This window comes from Podarcis pityusensis (assembly GCF_964106645.2).
Source record: "Podarcis pityusensis genome assembly, chromosome: 12".
NCBI lineage: Eukaryota > Metazoa > Chordata > Lepidosauria > Squamata > Lacertidae > Podarcis > Podarcis pityusensis.
The window spans coordinates 49,223,131-49,244,289 of record NC_138037.1 but is presented as its reverse complement, the minus strand read 5'-3'; the positions used below and the strand labels follow the sequence as shown (position 1 = coordinate 49,244,289).

General features: G+C 42.8%; 1 long non-coding RNA gene across 1 annotated transcript; it reads right to left on the bottom strand.

The window, feature by feature from the left end:
- Positions 1–516: 516 nt before the first annotated feature.
- LOC308460079 lies at positions 517–6,888 on the bottom strand. The gene is made up of 3 exons (XR_013978460.1): positions 6,580–6,888; positions 2,516–2,801; positions 517–549 (listed from the first exon to the last, which is right to left on the bottom strand). It is a non-coding gene; the product is annotated as an uncharacterized lncRNA (long non-coding RNA).
- Between the last annotated feature and the right edge of the window lie 14,271 nt (positions 6,889–21,159).

Sequence of the window (21,159 nt, the reverse complement as noted above, 5' to 3'; positions counted from 1 at the left end):
CCTTCTCCTTGTTGGTGCAAAAAACAAAAAAGATATAAAAGGTAAAGGTAAAGGGACCCCTGACCATTAGGTCCAGTTGCGAACAACTCTGGGGTTGCAGCAATCATCTCGCTCTATAGGCCAAGGGAGCTGGTGTTTGTCCGCAGACAGCTTCCGGGTCATGTGGCCAGCATGACTAAGCCGCTTCTGGCGAACCAGAGCAGCACACGGAAACGCCGTTTACCTTCCCACCGGAGCAGTACCTATTTATCTACTTGCACTTTGATGTGCTTTCAAACTGCTAGGTTGGCAGGAGCAGGGACCGAGCAACGTTGGCAGGAGCAGGGACCGTCTCGGGTATTTGAACCGCCGACCTTCTGATCGGCAAGTCCTAGGCTCTGTGGTTTAACCCACAGTGCCACCCGGGTCCCATAAAAGATATAGAAAGGAGAATTCCCTGGATGCCAAAATCCAAGTTTGGGTCAACTATTCTTTGGTGAGAGGACTTCAGCAGAAATTTAAAATCACAACGCATACCTTCTATGTTTCTTCCAAAGTTTCCCTCTTCCCCTGCCATAGAAAAATACCACATGGTTTTTAAGTTAAATAAATTTGCAAACTCTACAAAGGACAGATTCATGTGCTTTTCCATACAGCATTCAGAGAAAGTTGCACAGGCAATAAAAACTTGGCTTAAATACAAAGTAGTGAAAGTTCCTACCTAAATTATTGGTATAGGAACTCATGAGTGGCTTGTGAGAGCCATGTGGTCTAAGCTGGAGCAACCAGCTCAAACCCCTTCACACGTTGAGCTTCTCAGGTGAAGGACAACAAAGACTTGATAACCTACTTTTTCTCAAGGTGAATGGAAGTGGACATAGCTAAGCCTGGCACGACAACTTACTCTATGTTATTAACCCCTTTGTGTGTTAATTAGACTTCAGCATGTTAGTTATATGAGGCTGGTTATCCCACACTCTTTAAGTAGGTGCATGTTGCTCTACTACCCCTTCTACACTAGTACAGTGGTACCTCAGGTTACATACGCTTCAGGTTACATAAGCTTCAGGTTACAGACTCCGCTAACCCAGAAATAGTGCTTCAGGTTAAAAACTTTGCTTCAGGATGAGAACAGAAATTGGGCTCCAGCGGCACGGCAGAAGCAGGAGGCCCCATTAGCTAAAGTGGTGCTTCAGGTTAAGAACAGCATAGCTCAGACCTCCAGGACAGATATTAATATGCACTGACGCACTGTGTCACTGAAACGTAAGAAACAATAGGCCTGTTGTTAGACTTGTGAACACGAATAATATCCCCCCAAAAAAACAGAGCTATACTAGAATGCACTAGCATTTTAAGTTCTTTAAAGCTTTCCCACCTAAGAAGTGATCTGCTACCATGTACAGTGGTACCTCGGGTTACAGACACTTCAGGTTACAGGCTCCGCTAACCCAGAAATAGTACCTCGGGTTAAGAACTTTGCTTCAGGATGAGAACAGAAATTGGGCTCCAGCGGCGCAGCAGAAGCAGGAGGCCCCATTAGCTAAAGTGGTGCTTCAGGTTAAGAACAGTTCCAGGTTAAGTACGGACCTCCGGAACGAATTAAGTACTTAACCTGAGGTACCACTGTACCACCAAAAGAGGGAGGATGAGTCCATTGGCCACTTCCTCACTCACACACCCCATCCGCTGTTCTTGCAGTCTCCCATATGTTGGGGGCTGAACCTCTGGAATGTAGAGCTTGCTAAGGACTAGGAAAATCTGTCAATTTCAGTTTCTCTAGGTTTCTCATTTCCCCTATATTAAATTCAGTTCTATGCACTTCTTTATCAGTTTGTGATTTTTTAAAGGAAGTCCTCATGACAATTCGTCAGTGTTTCAGTGTACATTTTGTCCACAATGAACATTTTTATGTCATTTTGACTAACATACACATTTTTGCAAAACAATTGCCCCTAATATAATGAAACTTTATTTTCACTAAGATATGCACTTTACCCTAGCACGGGAGAAGTGATAAGTATGAATTTCAAAGGATGTCTGTGTATTTGGTTCAGACGGGGGGGGGGGCAAAATCTGGAAATTTTACTTTTAAATGCAAATTGTTTCTAAGCATGAATAAGCATGAATACTGTCCTCCCCACACCACCTTGTCACCTGCTGCCCAACACACCTCAATGGTGTCCAGCAGGAAACACACACTTTGCCCCCCCCCCATGTTTTTCCCCTCAGGCCCATCTCCGCAGGGCAGGTGAGCAAGCAATGCTCTGTTTTCTTTTGTGTGGACAAAGAGAAGATGGGTGCCGGAAAAAGCAAAACCGAGGGGAGGGACGGAGGGAGGGAGACTTCAGGCAGAGAAGAGAAAGAGCTATGAAACACCGGAGGGTGGCAGGAAGAAACAAGGGACCCCTAGGAGAACAGCCTTGAAAGATGCTGCTTTTGGTGGGCTGGTGGGGAAAGTCAAGGCAAACACAGAGGAGGCAGAGGAAGAGAGATGGGTTTTGGACCTTGCCAGGGCCGTCTTAACCATAGTTACCAGGGGTGCAAGGCCAAGAGTCCAGTCCCGAGAGTTGGAGTCCGGGGAAGAACCTGCCCATCAGTCGGAGCACCACGACAGGCTCTTCTGATGTGGGCTCTTCTGCGCTGTGAGTTCGGGGGGTGAGCGAGCCAGTGAAATGCTGAGGCGGCCAACCGGCTCCGCCCTACTGCGCACCTGGGATTGGTGTAAGGCCGTGGATAGGCCTGTCCAGCGCACACTGCTTACACCAACACCTCCGGCTTGTTTGTTGCACTGGACTCCTTATGTTTTGTGTTTTCTTTTCCTGAGCAGAGATAAGCGTGGTGTCAGGTTCCTTAAAAAGGTTGACAACTCTGGGCAACCTGGGGGGAGGGCAGGCGTCGGGCAGATCTTTGCACCCTGGCACTGCATATGCTTAAGACAGCCCTGGACTTTGCCTCAGGTTCTGGCAACCCATGCTATGTCACTGCATCCTGTGATGGTGATTACATGTGGGGAGTGGGGAGAATGACTGAATAGGTCTATAGCATTATTTCTGGCAGAAGGGCTCCAGTGTATGCATGAACACCAGTCACTCCCCCATTCATGAATGAGCTCATGAGCAGCCCTCTAAGCATCAAGAATTCTATTTCTATTTAGCCAATGGATCACAGCCACTGCCCAAGAACTAGACGTCTGTATACATGTGAATGGGCTGGTTTTCTCTTTGGGGCTCATCCCTTCCAAACTGCAACAAACACTCTTCATATAATCCCCTGTCATTTAGCAACAGATGCTGCATCTAGCCATTGAGATAACTTTAAATGGTTCACAGGGGCCTTTCCACCTTTCAATCAATGGAGGAAAAAGTTGTGAATGAAGCTCAAAGAGGCATTCTAGTTTATGTTACGTGTAAGGGAGCTTCATTGAAACTAATTGGATTTTTATAGTATTAATTTGGTTTTAATACTGGTTTGCCTTCTAAAGTGCAGCCGCGCTTTGGGCTTCTTGATGAAGCTCAGTGAGGGATTTTTCTAGAGTAGGGCAATAATTTAGAGAAACTTTCTCCAAGTGAAAGATGTAGCTTTAATTCAGGGACACTGGGCTTCTATTAAAGGCCAGAAACATGTTAGTATGCACAACAAATCGGCTACAGGCAATATTTTCAATCCCTCCTTATTTGCAAAAGAAATCCCAGTGGGACAATTAAGGGCTATGCGAAGAATGTGGTATTGACAACTCAAATTTATGTTCAGCCAAGGTCATGCAGTTTAATGAAAGCCAATTTTGTTATGTATAAAAATGAGAACACTCTTCCCTTGAGTTCTTTAGCAAAATAGTCTCCAGTTTGGGCTTCTTTTAATTCAAGTAAACAATTGTAGGGTTATTGGGGAGCCTGATGCTGGAACTCAATAATTAAAAATAATTAAAAGAGCAATGTGGTAAATATTAATACCTGGAAGTCTCAGAGCAGTTCATTGCAATTGCAAAACAGTTAATGATGCTGTCCTCATCTAGTAAACTCAATATTTGAGCTTTGGGCATTTTGATTTTATGATTCAGTTGCACTACAGTATTTCTATTAGACATAGTGCTTTAATGAAATAAGCAATATTAGCAAATTATGTACACATGTAGTTTTCATTCAGGCAAGTTCTCTCAGTGTTGCTGGAATTTAAATAGTGAGTGAATTGATTTGATTTTAAATTTTTAAAATGTATTTACTGCACTTCCAATCAAAAGTTCCCAGGACAAAGAATAACAATAAAAGCAATAAAAACTACAATTAATCAGAGCAGTACAGTGGTACCTCGGGTTACAGACGCTTCGGGTTACGCGTTTTCAGGTTGCAGACCACGGGAAACCCAGAAGGTTACTTCCAGGTTTCGCCGCTTGCACATGAACAGAAGTGCTAAATCGCCCTTCGAGCATGCGCAGAAGGCCAAATCGCGTCACACGCGTGTGCAGACGCGGTGCTGCAGGTTACGAATGCTGCGGGTTGCGGACATGCCTCCATCACAGATTACGTCTGCAACCCGAGGTTCCACAGAACAAAAGACAGATTCAGCAAAATTAAAATACTAACATCTTGTGTAGATATAGATACAGATACAGATATATACCGTATTTTTTTGCTCTATAAGATTCACTTTCCCCCCTCCAAAAATTAAGGGGAAATGTGTGTGCGTCTTATGGAGTGAATGCAGGCTCCATGGCTTCGCGTTGCTTTCACTGAAGCCTGGAGAGCGAGAGGGGTCGGTGCGCACCGATCCCTCTTGCTCTCCTGGCTTCGCTTCGCTGGAGAGGCGCTGCACAGCTTTCCCTCTCTGCGCAGTGCCCCTTCAGCGAAGCGGGAGGAGAAATGGAAGGGGCTCCTTTCTCCTGCCGCTTCGCTGAAGAGGCACTGCACAGAGAGGGAGAGAAGATTTATTTTCTTATTCTCCCCATCTAAAACTAGGTGAGTCTTATGGTCGGGTGTGTCCTATAGTGCGAAAAATGCGGTAGTTTTAAACGTTTACTTGACACTGAAAAGGTATCAGTGTAGGAACCAGAGATGGCCAGAAATGATAACTTCAGTTTGTGCAACCCATGAACATTTCAGGTACAAGTATATCTAAGGAGGCTGACATCAGGTTTTGTATTTAAAATGGATCTGGGGAGGAAAAATCATGTATAGGATAGGCAGGGCTTTAGTCATAACCTCTTTCTTCTTTGCACGTTGTGCCATTAGGACACAAGATTAGTTTCCTGCTAAAGGATACAACTCCCCTTTGCAGTAGAAACAGAGATTCATCCGCTTTGCTAGGGAAGAAATAGTCACTGTAATTAAGGCTGGATCTACACACAGGAAGAAACCCACTATAAATAAGTCAGAAATTAAATCGTTATAACAACAGGGAGGAGGGGGACCACTATGGAAAATCAGTTAGAATTTGTATTTGCTCTCTGGCTCCATCTGGTGTCGCATGTTTATAACACATTCAAAACGTTGTTTCTTGACTAATGTAGCTGAGTCCTAAGTCTGTGAGACTGGAGCTGTGTGCCAGCATATGTTTAAAGAACGTTTAAGGAGCATTTCCCTCCCCCAAAGAATCATGGGAACTATTGTTTGTTAAGAGGGCTGTGGGTTATAGCTCTGTGATGGGTAAATTATGGTTCTTGGGCGTGTGCTTTAAATCTATGGTGCATATGCAACCAAAGAGAAAATCCTTATGTCATCCATGCCAGGGTGGGACTAGTGGCACAAGAGATTCCATCACTCCAGAAAGAGATATGGAACACATGCTTCCTTTAACTTCCTAAGGTCTCATCAGCCCTGAGCGGCTCAACTAGTACAGCTTTTCACCAGAACATTTTTGCTTCTCTTTTTGCTTCCACGGTATACATGTCAGGCTTTGGGGAATCAGCTTCCTCCCCTGTGGCCATAAATGAGCAGATCAAACGAAAGAGAATTCTTACCAGTTAGTTTCTTTAATAAACACAGTGAATGACAAAAGGAAGCGTCTAACCAGAATGGCGGTGCTCCCAATTAAGGCTCACTCCCCCTTCCGTCCCTATTAATCTACCGTCACTCCTACGTCTTGTAGCCTCTGAGCTTGTAGCCTCTGCGCTTTCTGTTCTGACACTTTCTGAGCTCTCTGTGACTTTGGGGAAGGGGAGATGAATACTATCCAGAGACTGAATCTGTTAACCCACTCTCTCTTCCAGTGTTTCTTCAGTTAGCTGTTCCCCATCCAGTACTTCCCAGCTTCTGCCTTCTGAACTATGCCCCTCTGCAAACCATTTCCCCAAATCTATACTGTCCTTCTGCTCCTGGGAAGATTCAGGATCCTGATCAGGATCAGGGGGAGGGGGAGGGGGAGGCTCCCACCATTCCTCCTCAGTGCAGCCCTCCCCAGCACAGTCCTTGACAATACCCTTGTAACTGCTGCGACGCTACAGGATACAGCAGAAAATTGGATTGAGCTGCCATTATATGGCATGCACATGTACAATGCATGGGGAATAAAGGCAATTTCATAAGACCTCTCGTTATATTTTAGGATACGTCCCTATTGAACAGCTTGTTTCCCTGCAGTTCCCATGGCTACAATCATGCTTACCTCCATCAACCTCTTCTGCTAGGAGCCTGAAAACTGTGAGACGCAGATGGTACTCCTTTGAGGAGGAGGGGCTATGTTGACTTGGTGGCTTCCTGTTATAGATCTTGAGTAGGCCCGGGATCCACATTTGAGCTGGCAGATTTCAGCATTGTTTTTCCAGAATACATATGTTAGATCCAGCAGTCAGAAATTATGAATCTTTACTGAACGCTTGGCTGCATATTTATTTTTTGCCATGTCATGACAAAATACAGCTCAGGGAACTCAGCAGGGATAGCAGGCTTTGGACTGTCCAAATATGACAGGGAGAAGTTATTTTTAAGTCCACCACTTTGTCCGTTGGTGGTAACAGTTTCCTGTGAGAAAGCCTTACTCTCCGAGATACCAGGAAATATTCCTTTCATTGCATTAATAATAGTACAGGTCATGAAGACTGAAGTCAAGACCAGTACCAGAAATTATCCCAGATACAAATACTTAGCAACTGATAGAGATATCTAGAAACCAATTTGTCCACGAAGCAGTTGATATTAAAGAAGGAAAATCAGGTATCACCATAGCAATGTGCTGACTGCGCATCTATAATCAATCATTGTCAAATCCTAGGAGAGTGATGGTTAAAAAAGAAGAAGAAAGAAATCCCATAAAATTCAATCAGGATCTCCATGCTTATTAACAGGGAATTTTTGATGGACAAAACCATCTCAAAGAACAGTAAGAAATGTTGCTCTTTGTAGGCCAGAAAGAAGGCATTAGAGGGGAGAAGGTTAATTTTCTGTTTGCTTAGGCCTTAGGGAAAAGAAAAGGCTACAGATCTTTCAGATGGTTAAACACCAAAGGAGGAAGAAAATTGCTCGTGTAAAGTGTCAAAATGTAGCACCAAAAATAGAGAAAATCAGTGAGGGAAATATTTTGAAAACCTCAGGGAAAGGCCAGAAAGATTTCAATGTGGAGGAAACCTTTTAAGACTTCAGTGTTATGAATTAAAAGGCATCCTTCAAGTTGCATATGGGAGCATTAGACTGGGAATTGGTTAGAAAACTGGAATGAAAATCCATAGACAGACTCTTAGTGATCTTTTATGGTCAACTCTTTTTACTTTCTAAGAGATGGACTTGACTCTCCTGACAAAATGATGCGAATGAACACTTTTCCAAATGGCAACCAGATTTCTTGTTATATGATGAAATGCAGAATTAAATCCACAGCTTTGACATGCTCAGGGGACAAGGGGAACAATGTAAACACAGACTGACTCTGTGGCACAGCTAACTCTTCCTGCAAACTGCTGACCTCTCCTGGGAACCCCAGTTTCCTAGCTTCTACTGCTGGTCTCTTAAATGCTAGGAGCCAGTCCTGGCTTTGTAAAACCCAGGAAGGACAAGACATTGGCCAAAGCGCTAAAAGATTTCAGAATCTCCTGTTTCAAAGTCTTTTCTCCTGCGGGCGGCTGCCTGAATAATGTATCCCAGTAGACTCTATGAGGATAACAGGAAACTCTTGCCATGTAACAGAACAAAATAAAATCAAGCCTATGCAATACGTGCTACCTGGCATCAGTAATTACAGTAAATAAGCAAATGGTCTTTCTCCTTCCATTAGACAAACAAGGCAATGAATCAAATGCATTTCTATTCAGCCTAATTGTAGCGCCTAAAAGAAACACACACACATAGCCTGTAAATGTTATATGCTCAGGTTTGGCCTGCCAAGATGTTAGAGCTAGTTAGAGCAGAGGTTGCTCCAACTGGTTAAGAGGTGAGAGCACTTCAACAAGAGTGCTATTGTCTCCTTAATGTGGAAGATTGCTCCTAGTTATTCCAGAAAATCAAAATTCTTTTGAAAAACAAATTAGACTAACTGCTCATTTGGACCAATAGTCTAATTTTAGTTGGTGCTTTTGTTTGCAAATCAAATGCATTCATAGCTGGAAACTTTGTGTCTGCATTCCTTTGCATTACACTGTCTGGGGGATGCTGATTTTGCTTGCTTGGACAAGGGCTTCCCTGGACTGAATTACAAAACCCTGGGGGTGAGAGTATAACCAAAGATTTTGCACCAGTGTTGAATCTTGACCCCATGCCCACCAGTGAGCTGGAACAGCTACTAATGTTCCTGCTCCAGCAAATGCTATCTGACTTCAGCATCCAAATAACTGTACCACACAAAGCAGTGGTGTCACTCAATTAAACATTTCAAGAGAAACTTCCTAATGGAACTAGTTGTCCTTCTCTGGAGGTGTTTGAGCAAAGGCTAGACTACTAGCTGTCAGAACCTGCACGAAGAAGTAGAAGAAGAAAAGGAATAGGAAGAGGAAGAGGAAGAAGGAGGAGGAGGAGTTTGGATTTGATATCCCGCTTTATCACTACCCTAAGGGACGCGGGTGGGGCTGTGGTCTAAACCACAGAGCCTAGGGCTTGCCGATCGGAAGGTTGGCGGTTCGAATCCCCACAACGGGGTGAGCTCCCAATGTTTGGTCTCAGCTCCTGCCCACCTAGCAGTTTGAAAGGACATCGAAGTGCAAGTAGATAAATAAGTATACCACTCCAGCGGGAAGGTAAACGGCGTTTCCGTGCGCTGCTCTGGTTCGCCAGAAGCGGCTTAGTCATGCTGGCCACGTGACCCGGAAGCTGTACGCCGGCTCCCTTGGCCAATAAAGTGAGATGAGCGCCGCAACCCCAAAGTCAGTCACGACTGGACCTAATGGTCAGGGGTCCCTTTACCTTTACCTTTAAGGAGCCTCAAAGCGGCTAACATTCTCCTTTCTCTTCCTCCCCCACAACAAACACTCTGTGAGGTGAGTGGGGCTGAGAGACTTCAGAGAAGTGTGACTAGCCCAAGGTCACCCAGCAGCTGCATGTGGAGGAACGGAGACGCGAACCTGGTTCACCGGATTATAAAACTACCACTCTTAACCACTACACACACTGGCAGCAGCTAGAGGAAAGATGTCCTAGCTACTTTCCTGCACTTTGCTTCTGTAGTTTGTGTGTGTGTGTGTGTGTGTGTGTGTGTGTGTAAAAAAATTATTTTCCATTTAATAATATACACTCACATCATTATTATCCACTTTACCTCCCTGCCTATCCACTTCCTTCCCTCCCGCCTCATGGCTTTCAAAATTAACCTTTATATCATTGCATTTTGTACGTTTTCCAATTCTAATTACACTCATTACAAAATAGCTCAAAATTTAAATAAATATAGAAAGGTAGAAAAATTCTCATTACAAGTCTTCAGGCAACCCTGCTAGTGATGTTAATTGCTTACAATAATCTTTCAGATATCGTATATATTTACTCCAGTCCTTTCAGAATACTTGATCACTCTGGTTTCGGATTTTTCCTGTCAGCTTCGCCAGTTCTGCAAAATCCATCATCTTCATCTGCCACTCTTCTTTCGCTGATACTTCTTGTTGTTCCCATTTTGGGGCTAGGAGAATTCTTGCTGCAGTTGTTGCATACTTAAATAGTATTTATCTTCCCTTAGTATCTCTTCACCCACTATACCCAATAAAAAGGCTTCTGGTTTTTTAACAAAAAATTTTTTGAACGTTTTCTTTAACTCATTATATACCATTTCCCAGAAAGCCTGTAGTTTATGTATTCAATTAAACACGATGAAGGACTGGAAATAAGTCAGTAGCTATGTCTTTGCCTTCCGTTGGATGCCATCCTACAGGGCCAACTTTCCATAGGCTAAGAACCAAAGGGTGGCAGGTTTGCCAAGAGGGGCAGAGCTGAATGATGAAATTATCGCTTGAGCCACTGCAGTAAAAGGCTGGTTCGCTGGATTAGGCTAGCCAAGTTATCTCTCTTTGTTGATGACACTTCTATCCCTTTGTTGCTTTCTTTGGAAACAAGATTATGCATTCCACTGGCATCTATGGCGCTGGGACAAAGTCCCTGTCAAATGTATTTGAGTTAGGTCCACGAGGTTCTACTTATCTGGAAGTGTCAATTGAAAGGAGCTGGGGCGAGTTCCATGAAATGTCAGGAGTTTTTTTCCACCCTTCTTTCAGCTGCTAAAATTGCAATGAAATTTAATCAAAGAATTGGCTGTTATTAGAGCAGCTGCAGCAGATGGATTCACAGCTGAATGGCACATCACTCTCAATTCCCATTGTCCTGAACCTTTGATGCTGACCAGAGCCTCTGCCAAAAAAATACCCTCTAGTCGCCAAAAACTAAGGAGGTTGGAATATTTCTCGCAGCCACCTTATCAGATGTAGATGCCACCCTCGTACTATATGCGCTTTATGGGTATGTATGAGTTAATTATGCCAGAAAAGAAAGGAAAAGTCATAATGCTAAACCACGGTTTAGTGTGACATGAGCAAGTCTTGATCTCCCCTCTTTCCACTTTTGATTAACGACATTTGCCATGTCACGCAGACCCACGGTTAATCTCAACCATGATTAGTTCAAACAAAGCAATTTTAGTAACAATAGTTTGAAACTGGCTTGTATTTCTTCTTCTCCAGAATTCATTATTGAAAGTTTTGTTGTTGTTTAGTCATTTAGTCATGTCCGACTCTTTGTGACCCCATGGACCAGAGCACGCCAGGCACTCCTGTCTTCCACTGCCTCCCGCAGTTTGGTCAAACTCATGCTGGTAGCTTCAAGAACACGGTCCAACCATCTCGTTCTCTGTCGTCCCCTTCTCCTTGTGCCCTCAATCTTTCCCAACATCAGGGTCTTTAAAAGTACAAATTATATGCACACTGAACATGGTGAGACGTAAATAAAAGAGAGAAAAAGTAAAGAGAAACAGAACCCGTGTAAGGGGGGGGAGGGAACCCCCCCAAAAAACTGTATACTTTACAAAGTTGTTATTGTACTTCACTGTATCTTAACCTCTTACAGTATTTGTAAGAATGGATTCCAAATATAATTCAATTTGTGCATGGCAAATGCATATGCAAGTTGTTCATATGTTGCGAGTTTGTATAAGTCCAGTCGTAGAAGGGAGCCCCATTTTTCCAATTTATCAGTATCAGTCTTTTTGCTGTGATCAGGACATGGAAAGTCCACTCATATTGTTCTTTTGTAAGGTTTCATGTGCTGGGTATATAATTCAAAGGGATATTTTGCTCTATAAATGTAAGTTTGTTCCATACAGTTCTGTTGATAGTTTCAGTTACCTTCTGCCAAAAATCTTTCAATGGTCTTCAAAAACCATTGAAAAAAGAATGAAAAAAACATATGTTTTAGAGAAGCATTATCCCTATTGCATCTCCAACAGGTAAGATACCTTAGATAGCCTTTTTAAAAAAACAAACGTAATGGGGTCCAGTATATTCTAAATAGTATTTCAGTATATTTCAAAAATAAAAATGAAACTGGCTTGTTAAAAATGAACCATAGTTATTGGCGATGACTGTTTGTCCAGCTGGACAACATGAGATAAGCAAAAGTGAAAGAAGGAGTGAAATATACTCAGAGTCGAGAGTGAATTTCATGCTCTTTATTCAGCTCATAGTGGTGAGGAGGAATGAAATGTCCCCTCAAAGTATCTGCTTTATATACATTATTTACACAATGGGCTGCACGTGATTGGCTAATACTGGAATTCTCCTGTAGGCCAATCAGGTTGTGGATTCACTTGAATCTGGAGCTGGATTGGGTGGCTCCTGCAGACCAATCATACTGCTGCATTCTGGATCCTATTGTTCTAGGACCAATCAGACTGCTGCATTCTGAATCTTATTGTTCTAGGACCAATCAGACTGCTGCCTTTTGGATCCTATTCAACTCAGTACATAACAAGGAGCTTCCAAACTCCTCCTCACAGCTGCACAAGAAGACAGGGGTTCCTTAGACTTGTTCTGACGTGTTGCGCTAAACCAAGAATGGGGGACTTCTTATCTCCAGATGTTGTTGGACCAATTCCCACCTTCCCTGGCCATTGGTGATGCTGTCAGGGGCTGATATGAATTAGAACTCAACATCTGGAGGGCTACAGGTTTCCCATGCCGACACTAAACTAGGGCTTAGTGCAGAGCTTTCCAAACTTTTCATGTTGGTGACACACATTTCAGACATGCATCATTTTGCAACTCAGGAATTCAGTTTTGCTAGCAAACTGGAGGTTAAACGAACCCCTTTCTAGTCCTGGGAGGAGTGTGGGGAGCATTCGCGCGAGTACGGTAAATGCCACTAAAACACAGCATGACTTGCTTCTGAGAAGACATGCATAGGATTGTACTCAACTGCAGCTAGACTTTCGTCATTCTTTGAACACCAGACATGGTTACACAGATATGCTCTCTAATTCACAACTACTTCTCAATGAATGACTGTCTTGCGCAGCCACTTACAAGAGCATTGGCACCAGCTATTTAAGTGCTGCTGTGCTGAATATTTTATTAAGTATTCTCACTGTGCTTGTTAGAGGCACAGAATCAAAGATGCGCCTTTCAAAATTTCATGAAATGTATGCTTACAATTAAATGCGAACTCCCAAGTTAATGAGATGGCAGGGCCTTGTAGAACCTATATTCCCAAAAGGGCTGTGAAAGAACAACAGACTGTTTGGCTAAGACATTATAAACAAGTCTTTGGGGAGAAAGATCACAAAATTACTTAAAATTATTTAAAATGCCATACTTTGTAGAGCGGCATATTTGATAAGCAGCTGACCATGCTGAAAGAACTGCAGTAGATTTTATCAACCAATTCTTCCAACTCAAATCAAGAGTGGCTGTCAAACGTTTTATTAATGGACCATGTTGATTCCTTTGTTCAAGAGCCTATTCTTTGCATTTAGAAAGTCCCCACCCCCCTTAGCTCCTACTGCATGGCCTCAGGCCACAGCTACAGTGTGCTCAAGTGACTGTGTGTTGGGCGTGAAACATTGAATCTGTCCTAAAGTTCTCATGTGCAAACTTCCTTTAGCTTATTCGGGTCTTCTTCTTCTTCTTCTTCGGTGATCACTTGTAGCTGAGTAAGATTGTCTTTCATGAACACGGTCTTAACAGTGAGTCTGTAAGTGACTGTGGAGGCCAATTCTGGATCCACATGTCCTTCCACAGTGGGGACGTTGGTTTCCAGACGGGAGCTGATCATGGTGAGGGTTTGCCAAGTATGCCTTCTTCTTAGCACACTTTCCCCTTTCGTCCTGAGTTTGAGCATCTTCAAATTCCATGACACCTTTGGTAAAGGCTGTTCTCCAATTGGAGCGTTCGCAGGCCAGTGTTTCTCAGTTGTTGGTGTTTATACTACATTTTTAAAGATTTGCCTTGAGAGAGTCTTTAAACCTCCTTTGTTGCCCACCAGCATTATGCTTTCCATTTATAAATTCAGAATAGAGTAGTTGCTTTGGAAGACGATAATCAGGCATCCAAACAACATGACCAGTCCAACGAAGTTGAGGTTAAAGAATCATTGCTTCAACACTGGTGATCTTTGCTTCTTCCACTACACTGGCATTAGTTTGTCTTCCCAAGTGATGTGTAAAAATTTTTGGAGACACCGTTGATGGAATCTTTCCTTTAGCTTATTCGGGTCTCTTTAAACCCCTAATGTCTCTGGCTGCCTATTGTACTTATAGTCGGCCACACAGGCATTCTATGTGTGACTATTAATTATACACAAGCAATGTAATTACAGTGGAACCTCAAATTGCGGACGTAATCTGTGACAGAGGCACATTTGCAACCAGCAGCATGCGCATCCTGAAGCACCGCGTCTGCGCAGGCATGATTTTGCGCTTCTGCACATGCGCAAGCGGCGAAACCTGGAAGTAACCCATTCCGGTACTTCTGGGTTTCCTGTAGTCCGCAACCCGAAAACACGTAACCTGAAGTGGCCGTAACATGAGGTATGACTGTAATATCACTTTAGACACACGTCTCTGCCCTAGGATCCAATGTAGGTTAAGGCTTCTTGATGCATTTGATTGTTTTGGAAATGACTGCAATTTAAATACAATATGTGGATGCTGTGATCGGAAGCCAGACTGTTGATGGCTCCTGTCCTCCTTTCAAACAGAGGACTCCTTCAGGCAGAGGACTTCCAATAGAAGATTGTCCTCTGCAAATAGGGCACATTGGCATCTGAACTGTAATTCCGTGAATCACAGTTTGTAAGAACAGTGGAAGTCATAATAACTAAAGTTTCAGCTTAAGATCCTAGTGAGAATATTAGCTTTATGATGACTCAGTAAGCTAATGCAATCCTTCTCTTCTTCCATCTCATTCTTTCCCCAGAGAAGACTAATTGTTGATCTATGGCTGAGAAGTCTGCAAAGCATCAGACCCCATTTCCCAGAGCATTTACATATGAGCTCATTTCATTATGAAAAACAATCAGTGCAACCCTCCTCATCACAATGTGATAAAATGAACTCTCAAGCTAGAGAAGAGGACAACTGGAGGTCATAGTGCTGGACAACCAAATTGATAAAATGTTTTAATATGTGGCAAACATTCAGGAATGCAAGGGATGAATTTATGAAGCACTAAACGTATTTTCCCCCAAACTGCATAATTTTTCCTGAGAAATAGAGTTAAACCAACAACATATATTTACCATCAGCTTTCAAAATAACCTCCTTCAATGGATGTATTTATGTTACTTGAGAAACTGGGATCCTGGATTAATGTCTAATGCCATTGTTTTGGGTCTAGCACAACTTAAAAACAAAACAAAACCCATGTCTCCAACTTCCAACAGCAGTAAAAACTCACCCCCAGACAGACCACTTGGTCTATTGCTCTCTCTCCTAGGATGACATGGCATCCAGACAAAGGTTGGAAAAATCCCACCCATTTGTCTCTATGGCAACAAGGCCACCTCTTTGGACATGTAAAGGATAGTACATAACTGGCCAGCTAAGGCCATCATCTTACAATGAAACTGGTCTGGACAGTTCGGCAGGTTTCCTCTTTATAAAATCTAACCTCACACATACAGGATCACAGGTTTGGGAAGGGAACTGTGTGTATCATCCAGACTGACCCCCACAATCCTATAACAGTATTGAACCAGTCTGCCAGCGTTTTTAGGCAATGGGTGAAGTGAGAGCTGTGACAGATACGTGAATTGTTTGTGGACACCAGACAATAGGAATCTCTGGGGTTCTAAAGAGCTGTTGGTTCCCCTCCACTCTGGTTCTCTTCTCCAGCTCCTTTCCTATTTTCTAGGTCCTTGGAATCTCTGAAATTTGCCCTTCCTTTTTTCCTGTCAACCAGGATACACCCTTCCTGTGGTGTGCTCATCTGAGATCAAATACTCTCTAGATGTTGTTTTCTGCACATGCTCCAGCACATTAAGGGGATGTAAAAGAATCCCTCTCTGCTCCACAAAGGAAAATGTGATAACTTTGCAAAGAGGATTAGCTATGTCTCCTGCTGTGCTGGAGCTAAAGATCAGGCAGTCTTTAAAAAGTCACTGTCTGGTTAACTTACAGTGCAATGGTATACATGTCTGCTCAGATGCCTCATTCAGTACATGGCATTTACCCTTTCAGCACCATCTATAGACAACAGTCATCTCCAGAAAATACATCTAGGCAGGCGGTCATTTATCTTCACAATTAGTTTGTTACCAGAGCAATATATAAAGTTGTCTTTGAAATAAATTACCATGGGTTTCGGTATGAGAAGGCTGGTGACAGGCGCAGACATCTTTCTCAAACCATTTTTATGAGAAGGACATGCCTATACCCAACAATTAGGTCATCAATGAAAACTCATCTGTCAATAGCAGAGAGATGTGCCGCTCCCGCCTCTTCACAGTTACTCATATGAAAGCCACACTGAGTTCAATGGCCTTCCTTCTCCCAAGTGAGCAGTCACAGAGGTGCTGCCTTAAGCTACTCGTGTTGTTTTCTATCTGTGGAAGGCTTCAGATGAAGAAAGCCTCGGGTAAAAATAAGTCTCGCCATTACCATATCAGCAAGCTTCCTAGCACTGCAATGCATCACCGTTAGAATACAGCATTAAAGAACATGAGAGCATGCAAAGCCCAAAAGGATTCATTGCTTCCTACTAGACAGGAGCCTGCAAGGGAGGCGTATTAACTGTCAGCAGAGAAGTCTGCTGTTATTAATTAATGTAGCCGATGTTCCCTTTTACTGAAATAGAATAATAAACTCCGGCATCTAAGCTACCCATAGAGAGAATGTTTCTGTGTAGCATTGTGAGAAGTGCCACAAGCACAAAGAACTAATCAGATCTCCTTCCATATTACTGTTTCTTAAAGTTAACTTAGGACCTCCATATGTACTGAGGTTATGGGTTTCTCCTAGCTAGAACCATTCCTTTCACAGTCAAATATGACGAGCATAATAAATCCAGTCTCTGGCAATGGTCCCCCAAAGATCAAGCAAAGAGCCTGGAGGGAAATATGCGAGAAATTAATTGAAGAACACAGACAAGAAACAAAATGCAAGGAAAAAGCCTGTCCGTTAAAGAAGGAATGTACAGAATACATGTCACTGAGCTTGCTAACTTTAGATTTTTAAATTCTGGGCTGAGCTAGAGGGAGGAGCTTAGCAGACTTGGGGAGGTAAAAGAGTGGTGTGAAAGACTGGGGTGAAAGATCAGCTGGCCACTTAATGCATCACCCCAAATAAAATGAGGAAATGCTGTTAGAATTCCTGCTCCATGGTTGCAGTCATGGGATTGTTGTCTTTCACATGACTGTGTATGTTTTGACTCCATAGGGTGAAAAGTGATGGAGACAGGATGTTTGTGTTACTGTGTTCCATGAAGTGGGACTATTGTCCTTTGTTCTTTTTCTCTTTGCTGTCTGATGCTAGAGAGAGAGGGAGCCATGTTGCAGTGCTCCGTGTGTGTTTATATGTAAATAAAGTAGATTAGCCAAAATGCTGAGTTGCTGAGGTTTGTTACGCAAGCTGCGAAGACTCTGCGGATCCCTAAGTGTGCCGGTGTCTGTTGCCATTGGTTGCTGTGATGTCCAGGCAGAAGAAAACTTTTGAAGCTCCCGAACAAAAGACCAGGGTCCTACTCGAGAGTAGGACGAGCTCCTGACAAATGCATCACCAAAAAATTAGACAGAAGTGGGCACGGAGTCACATAAAAGCTGCATATGCTATCTGATATACCTCAATGCAAATTTCAAAATAATGACTATAATTTAAATGTACTGCTACACCACAGCAGTGGTATATTTAAATTATAAAGGGATGGTTTCAGAAGGATTCACAATCTTGCCTATGGGCAGCATGCATGAAAATAGCATGTTCCTAGAGAATACCCCTAGATTTTACAAAGGCTTCCAACTCACAGACAAATAGGTCTGGGGGAGGGGGAATTGTACTAGGAATCTTTAAAGTTGTTTGGGGGGGGTTGTTTTGTTTTTTTGAGGGGGGAGAACTAAAAGAGATTTGCTTCCTTCTCTGTGGTTTTGTGAGCAATGATTGTGTTATGAAAATGGCACATGTCTTGGGGCACCCCTAGGAAAATAACTTGCAAAATTCCAGGAGGATGGGGAAAAGATGTCGTGCTGGGGAGTGTCCAGCTTCTATTCTGCTCAGTGGGACCAAATATCGCAAAGCTAAGTGCAAAGTTGATTTGACAGGGTGGGCATGTGGCACAGAGACAGGAGGATGTGAACACACAGCGTTTTCTGAGAAATCCCCAAAAAGCACAAATCAGTCTGATGAGACTGATTTGCATGCCTGTTGCGTCTTTCTCATGACGGCCCACCAGAGTCCCCCAGAAAAATGCACCTGGGCCCATTGTCCCAGCAGGCCCCCCCCCCCCACTATGCCCCTGCATGTGAGTCAGGGGTGAGAAAACATTTTAAGCCCAGGGTCTACATTCTTCCACGGACAAGCATTTGGGAACTGCAGGTCAGAGGCGGGTAGGGCCAGAGGCAAAAAGTGAGTAGAACAACAGTTGCAACCTTTACCCTTTGAACAGTGTACAGTGGTACCTTGGTTCTGAAACTTAATCCTTTCCGGAAGTCCGTTCCAAAACCAAAGCGTTCCAAAACCAAGGCGCGCTTCCCCATAGAAAGTAATGCAAAATAGATTAATCCATTCCAGACTTTTAAAAACAACCCCGGAAACAGTTATTTAACATGAATTTTACTATCTAACGAGACCATTGATCCATAAAATGAAAGCAATAATCAATGTACTGTACTATAAAATAAATAAGACAGTATTGTAGATGATAAAAATGAAGATTTTTTTTTTCTTACCTGCACTGATGATAGTCATTGTTTGGATGGGGGGCTTTTATCCATTTCCACAGTCACACAATCAATCAATCGGTGGCTGAACGGAGTTCCACACAGTCACAAAAACAAATGAACCGAAAAAGCCTCAAAAACAGAAACGCAAAATAAATAGCAAAAGCGCCAAACCTAATCTGTTCCGGAAGTCCGTTTGACTTCCAAAATGTTTGAAAACCAACGCAAAGCTTCTGATTGGTGCAGGCACCCTGGAAACAATAGCCGACAGCAGCATAGGACGTTCGGCTTCTGAAAAACATTCGAAAACCGGAACACTTACTTCCGGGTTTTCAGCATTTGAGAACCAAGGCGTTTGAGAACCAAGATGTTTGAGAACCAAGGTACCACTGTATTACCTGCCACACAAAATATGTTGCCTGGGGATCTTGTACATGGCTACATCTGGGCCTGAGGTTCCCGATACCTTTTCCATGTCATCCACTAAACAGGCAGAAATTTGGGTGGAGACAGCACAGCAGTGACAGGGTAGGTGGAGAAAGGGCGCAGACCCTCTCTTTCCCAATAGTGCATGTGTGACTTGTGCATGAAAAGGGCTGGGGTCTGCCCTAAATTAGGGAATATTCGCCAACTGCAGTCCCACTTTAGTCCAAATCTGAGCATCGAATGGAAGCATTACAAGGTCTCATTCTTTGGGCTGGCCTCAATGTTTAGCTGGGGGGAAAGTTGGGGGTGGAGATCTATTGAATGCTTGATGTTTGTTTTCATTAACCACCCTGTGCCTTTGCGATGAGGCAGGTTTCACATATAAATGAATGAATGCAATCGCTCTCACCGTTGAGTCATTTACATCCTTATTTAATGCAGTGGGATTTAGTCAGCGGCAACATGAGGTGTGGTGCTTGTGTTTGTTTCTACAAGTGTGGAGAATGAGGTGAAAATAATAGAAAAATCACACAAATTGGCAGGCAGGTGAAGGAAGATAATTTATCATCCCAACGAGGGGCTGTCATGATTTTAAATGACTTGACATCACCACTGAATAGAAGCATGTTAGTCCAACAGCCTGACATTGCAAATCTTATTTTTGAAAAATGTCAGCCTGTAGCGAAGCATTTAATTTTTGCTCAAGTCAACAGAAACTTGTCAAGTTGATGTATACAAAGAAAACTAAATAAATAAATAAAAATCTTTGGTTAATCATTTAGTTTGGTTAATTGGAGGCAGGATAAAGTCCTGTACACACTTATCAGAAGATAAGTTACATTGTAACTCAGTGTTTCCAGATAAACATGCATAGGATCAGGCAGCAAATTGTGTAATGAAATTAAGATACTGTGTCTACTTTTGTTATTCAGAATATATGCATGTGTTTCATTGCTTTTCCTCACACATTTCATTGCTTAAAAGGAAAAAAAAATCTGATAAATGTTTCTGGAACCTCTCTGCCATTTTAAAGCACTTACAACTTGCTCTTCACAATATAGTGATAGATTGCTTCAGTAACCGACACATGAGTATTATATTCAGGGGATTCTTGTTGTCTTTGAATTATCACTTGCACCACTTTGTAAACCTATATCCAATGTCCTTGTTACTTGTCTCGCATACATGGCTGCCTTGGCAATCTTCCCTGTAAGTAAAACTGTCAAATTCACCTAAGGACAGAGTCAAATCCCAGTTCAACAAAAATGATCCGAGTCCTGTCTCACAGAATAATACAAGAATTGACTTTTACTAAGCAGCATTCTCAACAATTAAGGCTGCAGTCATATACACCAGGCAGAGGGCCCTCTCAGTAGTGGCCCCCACCCTGTGGAATGCCCTCCCATCAGATGTCAAGGAAATAAACAACTATCTGACTTTTAGAAGACATCTTAAGGCAGCCCTGTTTAGGGAAGTTTTTAATGTCCGGTGTTTTATTGTGCTTTTAATTCTGTTGGGAGCTGCCCAGAGTGGCTGGGGAAACCCAGCCAGATGGTCGGGGTATAAATAATAAATTATTATTATTATTATTATTATTATTATTATTATTATTATTCACATTTACTTGGAAATAACTCCCTGTGAGCATAGTTGGACGTCTGAGAAAACATGTACAGGATTGCACTTTTAGAATTAATTTCCACACTGCTTTCTTTTTCTTTTTGCACAGGTGTAGGTGACTACAGAGGAAAATATGTTCTATGTTGACAATTTAATGGATGAAAACCTCATTGAGTGTCTATTTTGCCAAGCTTGGAAATCACTATACAGTGGTACCTCTGGATATGAACGGAATCTGTTCCGGAGCCCCGTTCGCATCCTGAAGCGTGCATGGGTCGTGATTTGTGGCTTCCGGGCATGCGCATGACGTCATTTTGACCGTCTGTGCATGTGCGAGCGACGAAACCCGGAAGTAACACGCTCTGTTACT